The sequence below is a fragment of the Vespula vulgaris genome, chromosome 7, assembly GCF_905475345.1.
Source record: "Vespula vulgaris chromosome 7, iyVesVulg1.1, whole genome shotgun sequence".
Classification (NCBI taxonomy): domain Eukaryota; kingdom Metazoa; phylum Arthropoda; class Insecta; order Hymenoptera; family Vespidae; genus Vespula; species Vespula vulgaris.
The window spans coordinates 3673470-3694564 of NC_066592.1; the positions used below are offsets into that span (position 1 = coordinate 3673470).

Here is a 21095-nt window from a genome sequence, read left to right on the forward strand (position 1 = left end):
AGTTCTCTCTTTTTTTTTTTTTTTTTTTTTTTTTATTTAGACGAACAATGTTCGACTAACGTTTGGGTAACCATCGTCAAACTTTTTTGATTTTAAATAATATCATTATCATGAGAAAAAAAGCACTATAAAAATAAATTTTTTCTCCAAAACTTAGAATCTAATGCATATGTAGTTAAACAGCATTTAAGTATCGTGAAAGTCGGAGGATAGTGATTTATGTAGGGTAAAAACTAAGGTTTAAGAAGCATGAAAAGATATTTCAGAAACTATAAAAATGTAAGGAATATATACATTTCTTATCAATGTATTATTGCTTTTCACTTCGTTGAACGCCGATACGAGAAACGAAAAACGCCGTAAAACGTCGCTAAAACGATGCCAAGGATGAGCATGACGAATGGCCGAGAAATAGTTTAGGAAATAGAAGTATCTGACTTTTCCCAAGTCCGGCTTACCCTGCCAAATCGGCTAAATGACCGTAGACGACGTAAACGAAGGAAGGTAAACGAGCTAGGAAAAGCGTGCCAAAATAATCTCTACGCTGGTCGAGTCTGGACAAACGTATGCTACATTTACATTTCCATAGCCTATTTGCATTTTATACATATGCGGATTTGTGTGTATTTATGTATAAGTTGGATAGTACTAATTAGCGACTCCTGAGATATACATATATATATATATTATTTTTTGAATAAAACAAAACCATATGCAAGCGTTTGTTTTATTAATCCAATTAATTATTTACTGTTTTATTTATTCACGCATATTTTATATGCGTTAAATTAATTATATTTCATAGTGTATTAAAGCGTGTACATCGATAACAGATTGATCAACCACGTTATAAATTATTTTGCAAATATTTCTTTATGGTTAACATAAAACTAGATTATTAATTAGTTTCATTGAAACAAGAAGAAAAAACAAACAAATAGGAAACTTTTTACCGGTACGATGTCCAGATTTTAACACTTTCCTCTTGTTTTAATACTCTTTATACCTCTACTTTAAACAAAGTCCGATTTTATACGCTTTTAAAATGGTACTAGCACTACTACTACTACTATTACTACACCAGCAGCGAAAGTGCAATACTTTCCAATCCTCCCATTCTCTTTCACTTTCTCTCTCTCTCTCTCTCCCTCTCTCTTTCTCTCCCTCCCTCTCTCTCTCCCTTTCTCCTTCTCCCTACGTGATAAAAAAAGCTTAAGTAATTATCTTGCGGCCTCTTTTCTAGCTACACGAGAAAGAGAACAGAGAGTATGTATACACACGATGCACACGTTGGACCGGTTTCTTTCGCCCAACGTGTCACGTTGGCAGCTCTTCAATTTTGAAGTACGAATGACGTGCTTCCTTAGTCCTCCGAGGTTGCAGAAGAGATAGGAAAAAAAAAAGAAAAGAAAAAAAAAGGAAAAAAGGAAAAAAAGGATATATAAAAATGTTGCGAAGATCAAAAGAAACAAAACGAAACAAAAAGAAAGAAAGAGAAAGATGAAACGAAGGAAACAAGAAACGAGTTCGTCTGTTATTCTTCAAATGTCGAACTACCACTATTTATTATAACTGTACCATTACCAGTAAATGGTGGGTTAATTAAAGAGCTGCAAATCTTCTGGATTAAAGAACAATTTTTTATTTTTCCTTCGTACTCAGAGCTTGAAATTGTATTTGTCTATCTATGTCTCTCTTTCTCTCTCTCTCTTTGTATATATGCGTTTAATACATAGTATTTACACGCTCGTCATACTCGAAGTTACCCATGTGTGATTTCTATCTATGTATGTACATCTGAGTACGTAAGTACTTACTTATATGCTCAAAACGCTAAAAGACAACGAGAAGAAGGATTTCTCATCGTCGAAGGATTTGTTCCATCGTCTCTGTTTTCCATCTTTTCTTGTAAAAGGAAGCACTGGCTCGTGAGGGAAAAATTACGATGCATTATGCGCGAAGCGTGTCCAAAAAATTAATGGACGAACACGTACCACGTCGAGCGTTTATTCGAAATAGAATTGCAAGTACGCGATTGCTACGAGTCCTACATCGTAAGAGAAAGAGTGAGAGAGAGAGGGAGGGGGAGGGAGAGAGAGAGAGAGAGAGGAATATAACAAAGAATTATATTTCTTTCGCCTACACTTTATATCTTTTAAAAATATTCTTCTTATTTCCTATTCATTATACGTACTTACTTAATCGATTCGTTTTAGTTTTTCTCTTTTTTTCTTTTCTTTTCCTTTTACTTTATATTTTCACTCCAACATCGTATTTCAACGTAAAAACAATTTTCATTTAATATTTTCTATTATAATCTGTATTTCTCATAACATATACCTATTTCTCGTTATATTGAATTATACATGAACGGGTGGTGATCTTAAAAGATCAATTATTCTATTTCGTGAGGTTTCAGGCTAATTTTTGTTATTTTCTTTCATTTTTTTTTAGATGTTAAAATTACACCAAGGATACAAAATGTTTTTACGGTCTTTTTAAAATAAAATATTTTACGGAAGAAATAAAAGAGAAGAAAATTGTTTGGGAAAATATTATGTAATTGATTTTTAATATCACTTAAGAACTTTTGATTTATTCTTTCTCTCTTTTTCGTTCTTTATAAATAAATAGATAAATATATATATATATTAAATGTTAAGATTTTTCTAACTTATAGTAACGTCCTAAATACAATAACTACATTTTCTCATGATGTGTCTATCTATCTCTCGTCCTCTCTTACACACGCGAAGCCCGTTGTCATGGTCAAAGCTTAATGCATTAGAGAGCTGGTTGAACGTGAAACGATAATAGCTCGCTCGATGGACCCTTCCGTTATGATTCTATACCATAACCGACAAAACGAAAGAGAATTTCATTTTAGGAAGGCAACATTCTCGATGAGAGATATTTTTCGTCAAATCGTAATCGTTACAATTTCTTATTCGTATCATTCTCTCCTCTCTTTTTAACTTGTTATCTTTTTCATATCTTCGTACAAGGAAGGAATTTTGAATCTCAGTTTATTGGAACGTTCCGACTGAATTCTTCGACATATTCTATTTCTCGAACGACTTCCTACAATTTTCCAAGAGAATAAGAAAGAGAAAGAGAAAGAGAAAGAGAAAGAGAAAGAGAAAGAGAAAGGGAGAGAGATATAGAGAGAGAAAGAGAGAACGACCTTTCGCATGTTCAACAATACGGATGATGATTCTCATCTGTCTTTTTCGAATCGTTCTTCCTTTTCTTTTCTCTTTCTCCTTTTCTTTTTTTTTTTTTCTTTTCAACTCGTTTCGTAACAATCGCATAAAAAATATCGACTATTATACCGCTCGTTTTTCATCAAATTGAAAATAAATTCAATCGTTTAACGTCGTAATTAAGTAGAATCGTTTAGCCCTTTAATACCACGACGTTCTCGCGAAAAATATTGAAGATTTTATTCCACTCGATTTAATCTCATTCATTTATTTGATCTCTTTTTCTTTTCTCCCCTTTTTTTTTTAACGAAAACGAACGGCTAATCAGTTTTTTTTTGTTATTCAAAATTACGTCAAAGCTATGTACTGGTAGCGAAATTTTGAAGGGGTGATTGTGAAACTTGTGCGAAGGGATAAAAAATTGAAGTAAAAAGGATAAATAAAAAAAGAAGTATATATAAATATAGACGAAACATGAAAAAAAAGAAGAAGGGAACGATAAAATGTGGTTACGAGAAAAAATAAAATGAGAAGCTCGTAAATCGTAAAAGGGGAAGGAGCTTCCGTGGTTTCTCAAGGACAATGGCGATAAAACTGCACGAACTTGAGACGAGGAAAAGCCATTTCGAGAAGTTACAGTGATTCGTTGGAATTAGGTTGACAACTTTGTTTAACATTAATCATACGTTTATATAAAATATAAATGATAGGTATGAATTTGTAACAATAAATAAATATCGTAGGAACGGTCCGAAGAATTTTTAAGATCGATCGGAACGATCATTTTTCCGTTTCTTCGAAATTGTTCATGGCGGACGTAGGTGCAACTTTGAAATATCTTCTTAGAACTTGTACGTTCTGAAATTCGAGAGGAGTTGACGGAGTTGAAATCCCTTTTGAAAAGAAACAGAACAGACAGGAATAAACTTGAAACTTAAGAGCTATTTTTCGCGAGACCACTTTTTCTAATCAGGTACGGGCTTGAACATCTCGAGAAATAATGAAGCGTTCAACTTGAAACTTAACAGAACACATACAAGCAAATATCTCTGTTGTTTCGATTAAAAAATTACGACCTGCTAAAATTCGTTTCTCGTCTCTTATATGATTTTTCAAAACAAACTCTATTACGTTTTAATAACATCAAACGTTTCTTCTTTTTTTTTCTTTTCTTTTTCTTTTTTTTTTTTATTCCCTCAGATAATTACATGCGGTTAATAAAAACGATAAGATAACGAAGTATTTCTAGATGGAAAACAAAATCCTAAAATATTTCCTTTATAATCGCACGAAAAATTAAAGACATCTTTCCTTTCTCTACGTACAATTATTCCCATAAAAAGATCTATCTATCTCGAAACTTAACTGTACACTTTTTCTACTCTCCTATAATAAAACATTTCAAAGGCAAGAACAATTTCTGTTTTGTAAGTTGCGAACGAACGTCTCCTCACGAATACTTCGTTGTTCTCCAACAAGTTGGACACGCTCGACACGCATGTTTATAATGAATCATGAATCATACTTGCTCGACTCCGCTCTCTCTTTTTCTCTCTCTCCCTCTTTCCCTCTCTCTTTACTTTCTTTTCTTTCTCTCCCTTTCTTTTTCTCTCGAACGAAAGATTTATGAACGTCTCGCGTGTTTGAGTTTGTACCGATGTAACCAAAAAGAAGGAAGGAAAAAAGAAAAAAAAAATAAAAGAAAAAAAAAGAAAGAAAAAATCATCACTGTTTTTCCTTCTCCTTATTTCCACCTTCGATGCAATTCGAAAAACATGATTCTTACGATGAGAAGACGAGGTGGTAGTACAGGATGAAAAAAGGGAGGGAGGGTTGCTTTGGGAGGGATGCAAATAGAAGAGAAGCGGAAAGAGAAATACGAAGGGAACTCTCGAAGAAAAATATGTACGGAAGCGTTCGATTTAAAGCTGTATTTTATTTTTTTCTTTTTTTTTGTCTCTCTCGTAGAAGAAAAAGCAACGTCGATAAAAGTAGTGAAACCCATTTTTCTCGGGAACATGTTTGTTACTCACAAAAACTACCCTAATGCTTGGCTTTTCTTTTTCTTCGGCCACTCAAGTTCCTCGTCCGCTTCTGTGTATTATTTATTTATTTATTCAATAACGTATCTCGCCTCGCGTTGTTAAATAAACATCGTTCGAGACCCCACTTTATCGTCGTTGCGACGACAACGCGACGATCCGAAATATTGTTACTTCTTTTGAATGTAGCTACGTTGTAAGCTTTCCCGACGGTCAGTAAATTCTATTTGAAGATAAGACACGGAAATAGAGAAGACAAAATAAATAAATGAGATGAGAAGCAAGAGAGAGGGAGAAAGAGAGAGGGAGAGAGAGAGAGAGAGAGAATAGGAGCGCAGTAAAAGAAAAAATTCTTTGACGAAATTAAAAAAAAAAATTTATGACTTTTCTAACCGACCTATAAAAAATATTTGATCGAATTCGAGAGAAGTTATAATTTAAGAAAAAAAAGAAGAGAAAAGAAAGAAAAGAAAAAAGAAGATAAAAAAAAGTAGAAAAAAAAAAGATAGAAAAAAATCTCGCGGCGTCGTTCACCCAGATTTCGATGCTTTTACTTCTCGCGTATGATATCATTGGCGAAAAGATAAGAATAGAAAAAAGATGAGAAGGAAGGGAGAAGGCAAATGAAAATAAAAATGTAACAAGAAAAAAAATTGACCCTGAGCTCTTTCTACTGTCGCTTGTTATCGCATGCTGACACAAAGGAACCAGCAAATTCAAAGAAAAGTAAAAAGATAGATGAAGAGATAGATAGATATATAAAGAGAAAGAGAGGGAGAGAGAGAGAGAGAGAGAGAGAAAGAGAGAGAATGGAAAATAGAGAGAAGGAGAGACAAAGCCACGAGTAAGTACTTAAGTCATAGCCGGAAAACTGGTAGTAAGGGAGCATCGGAAATTCTCGTTAGGTCGTCACGAATCGTCGCTTCGTCTTTTGTTCTTTAATGATTCATGCTACACGAGAAAGAGAGGACTTTTCCTTTAGAAAGAGAATCCATCTGATATTGTCGATCGAGCGACAAAGAAATTTTGTTGTCTTCATCGTTGTTTCTCATTCTCTATAACTCTCTATCATGACAATCTATCTCTATCTCGTTTTCTTTCCTTCACTTTTCTCCCTTCGCCTGTCCCTCCCATTAGAATAGAGTACACAAAGAGAAAACGATAATTTCTATTCGCGAGGAACGATGCGACGATACGTTTGTAGCATCTCTCGAAAATACGTATTCTTCTCTTCTTTTAACGTATATAACAACGAGTACCTATACCTACTTTTATTTAAAGAAGAGAGAGAGAGAGAGAGAGAGAGAGAGAGAGAGAGAGAGAGAGAGAGAAAGAAAGATAGAGATAAATATTTTATTGAATATTCACGAATAAAATTTAACATGGGTGTGTGTAAGACTTAACGTATTAGGTATAGATACGTATGTATATATCGTTTATTACGTGCTTTATCTCGATAACGACTAACGAATCGTGCTGGATAATAATAAACGTGAATAAGTTAAAACGATTAGTTTAATGAAATATAAAGATTAATTTAAAGTGGAATTAATAAAAGAAATTGGATTGGAATCAACGAAATAAGCTGCGTGAGAATGCATAATTCGAAATTTTAAGATAATACGACCTTACTTGTCTGACGATATTTAGATATCAACTATATAATATTTGAATTTATATTTAAGAGAAACGAAGATAGAATTAATTCGACAATATCGATAGCTAAAAATAAAATGGTAGTATTATATTCCCAGAGGATAGATCGTTTCGACATAGAGATGGTATCACTGGCCAATTTCTCAAAGGAAAATCATAGAACGTAATAGAACGTAGTGGAAACGAGACGATCAGATTTATCGATCGTAGAAAGATAAATCATGATAGGTAAGAAAGATCGTGATTTCCAACATGAGAAATGATTTTCTAGTTGGAATGGTAACTAATTTTCCGAAAAGCGGATTGACGAATTTATATATATATATATATATATATATATATATATAACACATATACATATACGTATATATATACATATATATATATATATATATATATATATATCTTTTCCAGCAGCTAAATAGTAGCTAACAACCAGCCAGATGGGAATCCATTCTATACGGCATTTCCGACGGACAAGTAGAACATTCAGCTTATTTACCAGACAGCAGAGTTATCGTCCCGGTATACCGAACGTAACACGATGTTGGATTTGCATACACACGTACATATCTATGTATGTACGTACCTTGAACACGTTTCATGAAGAGAATGATTTGAGGAAGAAGAGACGGAGTTAAAGGAGGATGTTACGTGTTATACGTATTACCGGAATAGGAATAAGATGAAAAAGTGAAAAAGAGAAAGAGAAAGATGAAGAGAAGAAGATAAAGAAGTAGTAGTCTCCCTCTTTATCCGATGGAAAAATCGTTTCACGATCGCTTCTTTGGTATTCGATTACCCGCAAAAACTTTAATGATTAATAGCTGCGCTTTTTTACGGACGGACACTTTATATTTCATCTCTCTCTCTCTCTCTCTCCCTCTCTCTCTCTCTCTCTCTCTCTCTCTCTCTCTCTATCTATCTATCTATCTATCTCTCTTTCTCTCTATTACAGACGAATCGCATCCGGAAAAGTTCCCATTCCGTAACTGTAAAGATAAGATCACTACCGATCGAGTTTAGAAAGAATGCCACGAAAAATTTTCCTTCTGAGAAATGAAGAATGCCCATAGCTCGAAGTTGCCAAGCATGAAAGAAAGAATGTCTCGAACTCCTTACACGATCATTTACAGCCGCATCGAAGACTCTAAAATAGAAGGGAGCGAGTAAGGTGAGGGTATGTGGAGGGGTGAAAGGGAGGGTATATGAAGGGCAGGGAGAGAAGGTAAGTGAAGAAGGTAGAAGAAAGAAGTGAAGGAATGCGATCGACCTTGCTCTAGGGAATTTCTTAAATGCATATTTTTGACCTTTATCGTGAAATACTTACACGGAGGAAACTATAGAAAGATTTTTCCTACTATCATCCGATTTTTAACGCCTCTCTTTTTTGTAGGGCAAGATCAAAAAAAAAATAAGAAATAAGGAAGAAGAGAAGTAGATCGAACGAAAGGAAAGGAAAGGAAAGGAAAGGAAAGGAAAGGAAAGGAAAGGAAAGGAAAGGAAGGAAAGGAATGATACGTTCGTCTCGATCTATTTCCCCCAAGATGTTCTATTAGTCCCACGAGAACCCTTCAAATTCGTCGCGCTCGATGTCAAGGGCCATACTTCATAAGATCACAATCGATTTTTATACATAAGATGGATAAGAACGGATACATCAACTAGATTGCGATGAGGTATCAAGATATCTTCCATTTTTCGAGGCCGTTCCATTAACTAAAGATTACTTTCGAATGAAATACATAAAAAAAAGTAGAGAGAGAGAGAGAGAGAGAGAGAGAGAGAGAGAGAGAGAGAGATTCTGAGAATTTATATTAAGAAAATTTGTGCGAATTAAAATATTATAATTTTTACTTTTAATTTTTTAATATTTCAATTTTTTTTAAAATTACAAACAGTAGTTTTCATTTTATTCTTCGCAAAGAATAGCTAGCTGAAATTATCTGATGATCATTCAAGAGAATAAACAAAGATAAAATAAGAAATAAAGAATGAGTGGGAATGAATAGAAAATGGCAAGAACGATAACGATAACAACAAAGACGGCGACGTATCAGTGACCGTGGAAAAATCAAGTTTTGTCACTTCGTCAAAAGTACTTCCAAGTGGAAAACCTACTTTGAGGAAGACGATGCTCGTTTACTCTATTTGTATATTTCTATCTATGTATATCTACATATATGTGTATGTGTGTGTATGTGTGTCACGCGTACATATATATATATATGCTCTTTTCGAAGGATCGATCTGTCGAGCTTTAATGTTGGATGTCGTGAATGCGAATTCTGGCTCAACGAAGCAGAGAAAGATGAATACATATATACATTTATATGTGTATATGTTTGTGTGTGTGTGTGTGTCTATATATATATATATATTCATATATATATAGAAAATAAAAAAGATAGAAATAAAAGAAGCTCGATACAAAAACAAAAAAAGAGGAATCAAAAGAATGTTTATTCGAATATCTATTATATAAATACGATGAGAATTAACAAGTATTACATAAAATATGTAAAAAATTTTTTTTCTTCTTGGATTTTTATTTCTAATTTCATTTATTGGATTGGCCAATAAGTAAGATCGAAATTTTCTGTATTTTATATCTGAATAAATAACATTGGATTCATTAATTTTTTACTGACAATTTGTATCGAAAATTTTTTATTTGATGACCCGAAACAATATTAATATACGCAATCCAATTCAATGCTATTGTATAGTATACTATAGAGTTGTTTATTTGCATATAAAATACTACAAATTCTGCCATTATTTATTTACCAAATTAAGGCTATACTATTAGTAATGCAATGCAATACAATACTATTATATATTATACTATAATATTTATTTACATATAAAATTCTATATTACTCATTGGTCAATCTAACAATATATCAATTTTTTTATTTCAGTGATCGTAATTATGGTTATTACTCTATAATAAATTTTATTATTACTCATTGTATGATTTTTTCTTTAATTATGTAATTAGAACAGACCCAAAGGAATATCTAAGACCACGCCCATTCCCATTTCCGAATTTTCCTTTCCTCCCGAGACTTTTCCTTCTCCCTTTTAACCAGAAACCCTCGACAAACGGCGTCTCCAACTACCAAGCTCACAATACCAAAAGTACAATAGACCAGCCCACACAGGACATCGGAACGAGTTATATTTAATTCCACGACACAAAATTCATAGAAAACTCGTTACTCCCGAGAATCGAGTTGCTCGTTCTTAATAATGCACTGGCGCAGATTCCTAGACGCTTTTTCTTTCGGTCGATATAGAAAGAAAAAAGAAAAGCAGAAGGAAAAAAGAAAAAAAAAAAAAAGAAACAAGTTATTCAAATCGTAAATCGTAAATCGTAAAATATTACCAGATATTCGTACAATGTCTATTATAAATGGCAATTAAAAAATAGTTTAATATTCTTCATTTAAGCAGTACGAAGCGAATGAAAATAATTGATTTAGTTTTAGAGAAATAAAACGTAGAGAAAAAGAGAGAGCGCGGAATGGAAGGGGAAAGAGCATAGAAATTAGAAAGAGAGTAGAAAGAGGAAGAGGTTCGGGCAAAGTATCAAGAAAAGAAGAAGAAGAAGAAGAAAAAGAGGAGAAGGGTGAGGAGAAAGAGGATAAAGGAGGAGGAAGAGGAGATGGAGGAGGAGGAGAAGAAGAAGAAGAGGAAGAAGAAGAAGAAGAAGAAGAAGAAGAAGATGAAGAAGAAGGGTGGAGAGGGCTAACGACGAGACGAAGTAGCCCGCCAGAAATAGCTAATATGACATTCACTCTGAGACGGGCGGCCAGCCGGCCCGGACGAACGCGGTGCGTCTCGTAACATCATCTTCCCTATCGATCGACACGATATACACATTTTCATTAATCGCCATCGATAATCCCATATACAATAACTCAGCATCGTTATCGTGATCATCATTACACTATCCTTTGATAAGACACCAAAACACACGTATACGGCGCCACGGATAAACGCGGCGGTATCATTCGGTATCTTTATTTCTTTCTTTCTTTCTTTCTTTCTCTTTCTTTTTATCTCTCTCTCTTTCTTTCTTTTTTTCTTTCTATAATTCTCGCTCTTTAAAAGCACTGTACAAGGAATTTTTAAAAGGGAAAGAAAAGAAAATGGAGAAAGAGAGAATAAAAAGGAAAGATGGTGAAGACGGACGGACGGACGAACGTAATAACATGGTGCAAGAAAACGCGATCGATAAAATACTTCTCCCTTTTTTTTCTCTCTCTTTCTCTCTCTCTCTCTCTCTCTTCTCTCTATATAATTCTCTCTCTTCTACTCGACTCTCCATGTCTATCTCCTTTTCTCTCTCTCTCTCTTTCTCTCTCTCTCTTTCTCCCAAGTCTGTATCCGTTCCCATCGGTTTTTCCTTGTTCATCGACTCCGCAACCATCATCGTGTTGTGTCGTGTACGAAGAAAAAATAAAAAGAAACAGAAAAAAAGAATAGGAAAAGATAAAGATAAAAAAGAAAAAGATAAAACGATCGGATAGAAAGAGGACCGTATGAGTACGAGACATATCTGTTTAATAAACTTCTGTGCCTTGTTATCTTCTCGGCAAAAGTGCGTCGTCGTCGATCGTGTGCATTTGAGAGAAACGATGAGAAGAAAAGAGGAGGAGGAGAAGGAGGAGAAGGAGGATGAGGAGGAGAAGGAGAAGAACAATGTTATTACGTTCAAAACCACGTGAAAACTCGTGAATAATAATGTTCAGTGCCAAAGGACCAAGGAATAAAGTGTGTTGCAAAGCATAATCCTTGGATATATAATCCTGAACGAAGTGCCATCGTTGTAAGGACAAAAAGAAAAAAGAAAAAAAAAGGAAAAAAAAAAGAAAAACTAGAAACGAAGAAAAAAATCGACAAAAAAGAACGGACGGAAAGAATCTTCGGTATTTTTTTTATATCGACCGGCGTCATCGAACATCGATTGTGTTTAATATCGATAGCATCATCATCAACATCATTGGTTTCGCTATCGTCGTCGTAATCGTTGTCGTTATCGTTTTCGTTGTTGTCGTCGTCGTCGTCGTCGTCGTTGCCGTTGTCGTCTTCGTTGTCGTCGTCGGTGGCGGCTACGGCGACGACGGCGACGGCACCGGTCTAATTTTAAATGTTAGATAATGCACAGCAGTGCGCGCTCAGTTACTAAAACGGTACACGCCGGTGCACAGATGCTCGTACGCATGCGCGTTAAACGCGGAGAAACTCGAGCGTGACGATGACGATGTTACTACCTCTATCTCTTTCTCTTTTTCTCACTCTCTCTCTCACACACACACATAAATTCTCTCTCCCTCTTTCTCTTTCTCTTTCTCTCTTATTTGCCCCTTCCTAACGCTTTCATCTTTCCTCTCCCTTCGCCACAATATCTTCTTTCTTTTTCCCCCTTCTTCTTTTTACTCTCTCTCTCTCTCTCTCTCTCTCTCTCTCTCTCACGCATACTCACTCTATTTCCGTTTTCACACTCTTCAATTCGGTGCTCTCCTTTCTATTTATCTATTCTCTCTTCTCTGTCCCTCTTTCTCTCTCTCTCTCTCTCCCTTTTGCTCCATCCTTTTCCCCACCCTAAACATCCTCTCTTCTCGGCTTTCCCTCGATCTATCTATTTATCTCTTTCTCCTTCCCTTTTTCCTCTTTCTCCCATTACCGTCCCCTTTTCGGTTCTCTTCCTTGTCCGCTTTTCATCTCTCTTTCTCTCATTATATATATATATATGTATGTGTGTGTGTGTGTGTGTGTACGTGTTTATATATTTATATATGTATATATCTCTTATACACTAACGATTCTGACTGGTTCTATCTTCTTTCCTCTCCTACCAAGTATATCACCATCAGCTATATCAGACGAAGTAGCAACACTTTTCTCTGGCCTTTTTCCTATCTCAGTTCCCATGCTCAATTACTCGTTCCATTGTCACCTACTATGTATTTTTCCACCCCGTGTACCCAGTGTTATAACAGTGGTAACGGATACACTTTGCGTGCTATCTTTCTCTCTTTCTTTCTCTCTTTCTTTCATTCTCTTTCTCTGTCCTTTTTTCCTTCCCACTCTCTTTGTCTTGATTTTTCTGTCTTCCTTTCTTTCCTCCTCTTTTTTCTTTTTTTTTATAGTTCTCTTGGATTAGTCAAAGGTGACCTTCTTATTACACAATTCACACAAGGCTTTCACATTCTGAGACCTTTCTCTTGCTGTCTAAAACTTATCCCACGTATAAAAAAAGAAAGAAGAAGGAGGAAGAAGAAAAGAAAGATCGAGTCTCTTCGTCAACCCTTAATAAATCTTCTTATTTTCTTTTCTTTATTTATCCGCAGTTAATTTCGTCTTCCAATTTCTAGATCGGTCGTAAATATTATAACGATCTTCGAGAATAATTACTATCTATCGAAATAAAAACGAATGGAATGTATTCCTGTAGGATATCGTAAAAAACGATAGAGTCGAATTTTATAAAAGTTCTTGAATTAATTGAATTTCGTCGCTATGGGAATACTTCGTCGAGATATTAAAAGATAAGTAGTACCTACATACTTATATAGATATTTCCGAGGCCGAAAGAAAATATCTTTCGTCGCAACATTTTCAAAAGCAATTCTCCAAGTGGAACGAGCCTCCCGAATGATTATTATCGAGACTCAATTAATAACTTTTGAACGAAAGTCGAAGATGGTCGTAGCAATCTATATAGCATCGTGTCGATTGGAGCTGTACGAACAAAACTGAAATGGTGTTGGGAGTGAAAGAGGGTCGGGGAATAGGATGGACGGGTAACTGGGGGGTGGAGGTGAGGGACGTGATGAGGAAGAGTGGTACGGAAGTACGGGAAGTTTGTGTCTGGCGTGAAAAATCCAAAATGAAGGAAGAATTCGAAGTGAATTTAATCTCTACGGTACCAAAGAATTCCAAGTTTATTTCGTACGAATCTCTCTATTCGACTTCGGCGAACTCGTCCGACTCAACGTTGGGTAACTCCACTTGGAATAAGACACGCCGCATCGGCCCGCATTTATAGCTGGCGGTCGGCCGATGACAGCTCTCTCTCTCTCTTTCTCTCTCTCTTTCCTCACTCACTTCTCTATCTCACTTCTCTATCTTGACGAGAAAGAAAATGAGAGAAAGAAAGAGAGAGAAAGATAGGAAGAGTTTCTCCCGCATCGAGATAGTTCGTGATTTAAAATGCTCTCCGAAGTCCACGAGTCAGCTTCTTCTCTTTTCTTCTTTACAGTCGATGAAGCTGAACAACGACACCCCATCAGCCCACTCGTTTCCCACAGCCCCTTCGACTTCTTCCTTCCTCCCCCTCTACCGCTCACCCCCTCTTTCCACACCTCCTCACCATCCACCTCTTCCTTTCTCTTTCTTTCTCTTTCTCTCCTCTACCTCCTCCTCCTCATCCTCCTCCTCCTCCTCCTCTTCTTCTTCTTCTTCTTCTTCTTTTCTCTTTCGTCTCCGCTTTCTCACGGAATTACAGTAGAAACTCTAAGAAACTTCTGCGCCGTGCAACGGCGCGACACTGATCGATCGGCCTCCCTTACGTAATATGATGAAACCGAACGGGAATCGGCGGATAATTAATTTTAAACTCGACTCGAGACTCAACGTAAGAACAAACAAGGATATTAAAGCGCGCGCGAGGGATGGCTGAGAAGGGAGAGAAGGAGGAAGGGAACTATCCGTAATTTACCCTAGATAAAACGAAACAAGAGAGAGAGAGAGAGAATCGTGTTTGTTTTATTTTTATTTATTATTTCCTCTTTTTCGTATGAAAATATTCTGATCTTATATTGCATTACTGCACGACAAACCGAAAAACTTTATTGTAGAAACTTATCAATTTTTCTTTATTAGCTTGTTTTCCTTTCTCCTTTTCTTTTCTTTTTTTTTTTGAATTTTCATTCCTTTTCTTGAAAAATGTAGATGTATTCTAAAAATATGGATTCTATGGTTGTCGCATCAAAAACAAAATTGATAGATTTTATTGAGGGAAAAAAAAAGAAAACAAGTAATAGAAAAAAAGAAATAATAAAAATCAAATATTTCTTTCGCGCACAGAGGAAACATTTTATTTTTTAAGAAAAAGAAAAAATAAAAACAACTCGGCAGTTATTTGCAATACTCTATAAAAGCTATGATGTAAAAATACATTTTTCCAAAAAGATTGAATAACAAACGTTTACGCTCAAAAGTTTAATTGCTTTTAAAAGTACGTTTTGATATAGTCAACGAATAATGGTAAAAGGTATGTGTTTCAACTTTTAATCCTCTGAAACGAAACTTGAATGGGAACTACATGTGACAAAAAGAGACAGAGATACGTACATACGTGCGAAAGTTACTTGGAAATGTTCGTATTTTATGGTATACACGTACACACACGTACAAACCGAGACACACACACACATATATCTTTGTTTTTTAGTATCAACCTAATAGTACAAGCTATGAATACACACACATTCAGATAAACAAACATACAGAAATTTTCACCCACTCCCTTGTTTCCACCCATTCCACCCCTTTACTCTAATTCACCAGATCTACTACAATCTAATCTTTACTCATCACCCCAGTACAATTTTCGTTTCCACTGATTTCGCGATCACATAGCAGGGTGACGCGTCGCGGCGCGACATCGAACGTGCATTAACGGCATACTGAAATTGGTTTCCAGCTGTCACAGCGCTGAATTTGACGATAGAAACGTGCGAACACACGGGGCCCCCCTAGAGAGGGCCCCCGACCCGAAGAGGCCGCCGTAAGGCGGTCAATCGCTCTCAGGTAAGAACTCATCTTTTTATTATTATTATTATTATTATTATTATTATTATTATTATTATTATTATTATTATTATTATTATTATTATTACAACACCTTTAATTTTAATTTTGAAATTAATCAAGTAATCATATCTATCCGGTAGATGACATAATATCGATAAAAGACACATTTATTTAAAGCAATTTCTCGAACATAACGTTAAACTATTTTATTAAAATTCAAACATATCATATTTTATCTTTGAAAAGGTAAAAAGAAAGAAAATTCGTTTTACGGTATAGGAAAAAGATATCTTTAATTAGATATATTTTAAAAATGAACATACATAAGAAGGTTTAATTAATAAAACGATAATATTCAATGCGCGCCTGTCTAATGTGTTTCCGTATACTTTAATCATTATTTTATTATAATATCATTTTATATATCGTATAAGAGTACTACCGGAAAAATGCATTACCCTAGAAAAGTTTCACGTGAGGGGTATACGTTCGAACGCTTATAAAAAAATTCATTTCTATATGGGTACGAAAGGAAAAAAGAAACAACGAGCCAATTATGGTCGAATCATGGATTTACACTGTTAAAGCCAATTTCCATAGGGATCATAATGGCGATTGCCGCGTACTTTGCAAAGAAAGAAGAGGAACAAAAAAGAAAAGAAAGTGAAGAAGAAGAAAAAAGACAACCACGATTAACATGTAATTTCATTGGACAGATTAAAAAAAGAAAAAAAAGAAACAAGCAGGATCTACTCGTGGTATTAACGACTATTACATATATCTTAGAGATATTAAAAAAATAAAGAAAAATAAAAGAAAAAAAAAACGATAAAAACAATATGTATCGTGAATATAACGCTATGAAACTAGAGCGACCCTTTGTTCTTGGTAGCTCTTGGTTTGCTATTTTACGATATTATGATATCGCAGCAATATCGTGTTACTTGTTAAACTCTCTCGGATATTACGATAGGATATCCCCAGAAATTGCTTAAAACCTGTAATGTCAGACCGAAATCGTGATCGTATCGTTTCTCAGAGCTAACCCAAAAGCGGTACCACAGTTTCCTCTATATCCACAGATAACTATTCGAATTTAATTATATACATTTGTTACGAATACAATGGAGAATTGCCGAATGTGTTAGATACCTAAATCACAGCCTATTATTAATTTCTTTTTCATATCATTGATCTAGAAACATTTCATAGTAGGTAGGTAAATGTAAAAAAACAAAAAGAAAAAAGATAATGGTAATCAAGTGATCGTAAAAAAAAAGAAAAATAATAAAAGAGAAAATAAATAAAAAAACAAAAACAAAATTTATAATTTTATCTCGTATTTACGTGCAACGAATATTTACATTTACGAATAAAAAAGATACAACGTGACAACTTTTTCAATGTGATGGCATCTCTCTCTCTCTCTCTCTCTCTCCTGCTCTGTCAGTCGCCATTCATCATTTAATGACTTTCAAAAAATTATTTTCTTCCCGTTCGCTGTGTTCGCCGTTTAAGCCGAAAGGCAGAGGGGATCATATCGGTGATAATAAATGTGTCATATTTCGGCAAATCATAATTAATGAGAGAAAAAGAAAGAAAGGGAGAAAGAGAAAGAGAAAGAGCGCTAACTATGAAGAAAAAAGAAAAGATATATATGTATCCTTATAGTATATAACAGGGGAAAGAGAAAAAGTCGAGATTAATTAATCTTCATCGAAATGAGTTGTCGCAGAATTCACGGCTTATATCACTCAGAAAAGATAGTTCGTTTCTTGATTATCCTTCGCGAGATATTATCAGAAAACATTATCTTCCTTTCTGCGAAGATTTACAAAGATATAATCGATGAGAAACTGCGAGATAAAAATTACATAAATATTCATGATTGCGAAAGCGACTTGATAAAGAGGATATTTCTAAAATGATCGAATTAATTACGATAATCGAATGAATAATAATTTTTAAAAGCACGAAACTTGAGATGAAATTGAAAATAGCTTCTCGATATCAATAAAGTATATATAATAAACACAAGATAAAAAAACAGACACGAGATAAAAGTTTTTATAGTGAATATCGTTTATAGTTATCGTTTTATAGTAAGTATCGTTCGAACTGGTATACTTACTTATTTTTTCTTTTCTTTTTCCTTTTTTTGGATATACCAGCGCATAATTTGAGAAATTCACAATTATTCTTTCTTTTTTCTTTCGCTTTAAAAAATAAGAAGTTTATATATTAAAAAAAAAAAAAAAAGAAAAAAAGAGACAGAAGATAATATATGATATATATATATATGTGTAAAAAAAATACGTACGCAAAATTTTCCTAACTTATTGCCAATATAAAAAATATTCGTGGCCATGCATTTTCCACTTGTAGAAAATAGAAACGGATTTCACAGATTTCGGATAAATAAGTAATGAAAATCGTACATATGTACGTTACGAAGGTAAACTTCCAGGCTCGTAATTCGAGAGCATCGATATCTCGAAGAGGAATTCGATTATAACGTTAAAGCGAATGCTAGCTGATAAGAAAGATGCTTGTTCAAACCAAACGAAAATACCAAACGAACTTGGCGTTCTTTTGAGAGCTCCACAAATTGCTTCGCTCTGCACACCAGTTGAAATATTTGCCAGCTGTTTCAAAACGATTTGTCCCGTTAACGCGTCTCGTTAACATATATTTTTATTATTTCTTTCGCTTTTTGTTCGTTCAGTAAACGTACGAAATATTGTTGCAACGAATGCAAATTTCTTCAAAAAGTCTCTGAACTTTGCAATCAAATTTTAACTATTATATATTGAAAATACAAAGATATACTATATAATATATGTATATTTTTTAATTAATAGCAATTTTTTATATAACACGATGAAATCCATCGATGAACTCGATAATAACTCGAAATAAGTGATTATTTTAATAATTTTAATAAAAAATCAATTACACATTTTTTTTTTCGTATCTTTCTAAACGAATTATTCTTTTTTCCTTTTCAAATTGTAAATAGTACAAATCTAAAAACTTTTGATCGATTTAGAAACATTCGTCTCACCGCTTGTACAACAATTTATTTACACACTTCGAACACGTTCGATTTCAATTTCAATTTGATTCAGCTATTTTATTATTTATGGAATACCTTTTTTTATTACACATTATATATAGCTATATATGTATATAGATACATATATAATATATACAGGTATATATTTTGTCAACGGAGCCATTCGTAATTTCAATACCAATAATTCTGTCCCGAAGTAATAAAACCAACGTGTCAAGGAAACACATAACTCATGATATAAAAACCATGGTTTTGTCACATTTCTTTTCTTTTCTTTTTCTTTTTCTTTTTCTTTTTCTTTTCTTCCATTTTCCTTTCTTTTCTTTTTCTTTTTTTTTTACTTTACATTCCAAATGGCCGAAATTGACTAGATATTCTTTGTCTTTTTCTCTCTCTTTTTTTCTTTTCTTTTCTTTATATTTTCTCTCTCTCTCTCTCTCTCTCTCTCTCTCTCCCTTTCTTGCTCCGATCGACCAAGATACATAAGAATCACTGGTCGATACATTAATGCCAAACTCACGAGAATGCAAGCGATATATTTCGTTATCGATAATTGAATCGCCGAGTGCGGTCGACTTTTGTCGTTCTTTACCCTCATGCTCCTTATTCTATCACTATTTGTACTATTACCTCGATCGAGAAAGAAGCTAAAATTACGAACTTTCTTAAGCAACAAACAAAAGAGAAAGAAGAAGAAGAAGAAAAGAAAAACAAAGAAAAAAAAAAGGAAAGAAAAAAGGAAAAAGAAGAATATTATTCTTAAGAGAATATAAATAAAAATATTATCAAATATATAATCCAAATTTTTCCAATAAAATTTGTTTTTTTCTTATCTTTAAAATTCTCATTATTAATCTTTATTATGTTATTGTTGAGAATACAATTTTCTCTTTATCCGCCTCTCTCTTTTTCTCCCTATAGAGATTACAACATCTATCTAGAATATTTTATTTCATTGATCTTTCTGATCATTATAACAAGTATCCTCTTTCATATTGGCTTTGTACCATTAGATTGTGACATACCTCTGACCTAAGTGAATTCAACTCTACGAATAGCTTACTTCCAAGCTTCCACATCCTATTTTCATATTCTTCTTTGTATTCCTTACAATTTCCCCAGCGGTATTCTCATCGTTGTACAGATATATTCCACATACATATTCCATACAAAATTAATTCTATTTATATTTTACCAAAGATTAAAGGAAGAAATAAAAAAGAGAAGAAACATAACTATACTAAGAGTTGCTAGTATAATTCCATGCAAAAAATTCTACCTAAGTAATGTACTTACACAGAATTGATAAGGAAACAACTGCATAGTTGGATGCACAAGGTGGACTAATAAAACATTTCCGAGAATATATCAAAGATCGATTATTTTTTTCTCGAGACATTCTTTTTTTAGAGTTTATTGTTTTTTCTTTAATTGCTGTTTTCTTCCTTTTATTTCTTTATTTTTCCTTTCCTTTCGTCAGACTGTCCAAAATACAGAAGAAGTATTTCTGTACGACAAACTAGATGCTACCCTGTAGATACATACATACGTACATACCTATATGGATTAAGTATATATGTAGTACACTCGCGTAGTACGTGAGAGGAAAAGTAAAGAATATTATAAGCGAATTCCCGTAAATTTATTAGCAGATCTCGCTTGTTTTACTCTCACAATAAAAAACGAATTTGATAGATCCGACATATATATATATATGTGTGTGTGTGTGTGTGTGTGTGTGTATGTGTGTTTGTGTGTATCGTTATTCTATTGCATCACGTTCGCACGAGAAACTATCGAAATTCGTCTTACCAATAAATATTTTCAAAATGTTCGATGACAAAAAGCTAAATGATTCACGCGCCGAATAAATACGTCGATTAGGATACCACATTTCGAATTCGATGTAATGTGTGAACGATTTTTCCCTCAAATATATACAGGTGCATACGTATATTTATATATCTATAGAAGGAGAGAGAGGGAGAGTGAGAGAAAGCATGAATTTCCATATTTTACACCGCAACGCATAATTTCCTGTTGCGAAGCAGACGATAATAACACGATGGTCAACCCTTTCACCTCGCATCAACCCTCGCACTCTCTCATTTCCTCTTTTTTTAACGTTTTTATATCCATTTTTGGTAGCTCGTAACATATGCACCTAGTGTCCAACGTAACAAGAGGGAAGAGCTCGATGTTGCACGCGTCGGGAGAGAATATTGCTAGTCTAGAGTAACTCCTGTTTTCATATCGCGTAATTTGCATGTCCTTTATCCTCCTATCCAA

The 21095-nt window shown here is 34.1% G+C and overlaps 2 protein-coding genes across 5 annotated transcripts in view; one reads left to right on the forward strand and one right to left on the reverse strand.

Annotated features, from left to right (window-relative positions):
- Positions 1–21095, reverse strand: part of LOC127065196 (golgin subfamily A member 6-like protein 22) — a 63144-nt gene that overhangs the window by 15934 nt on the left and 26115 nt on the right. The gene's annotated exons all lie outside the window — the stretch shown is intronic.
- Positions 10647–21095, forward strand: part of LOC127065193 (RING finger protein nhl-1) — a 54520-nt gene continuing 44071 nt past the window's right edge. For 2 of the 3 annotated variants that reach the window (XM_050997206.1, XM_050997211.1), the window contains exons 1-2: positions 10648–10740; positions 15621–15727. The gene's annotated coding sequence lies outside the window, so the exon portion shown is untranslated. Of the gene's footprint in view, positions 10741–15620; positions 15728–21095 lie in introns of all 3 variants that reach the window. The other variant, XM_050997209.1, reaches the window with a different exon arrangement.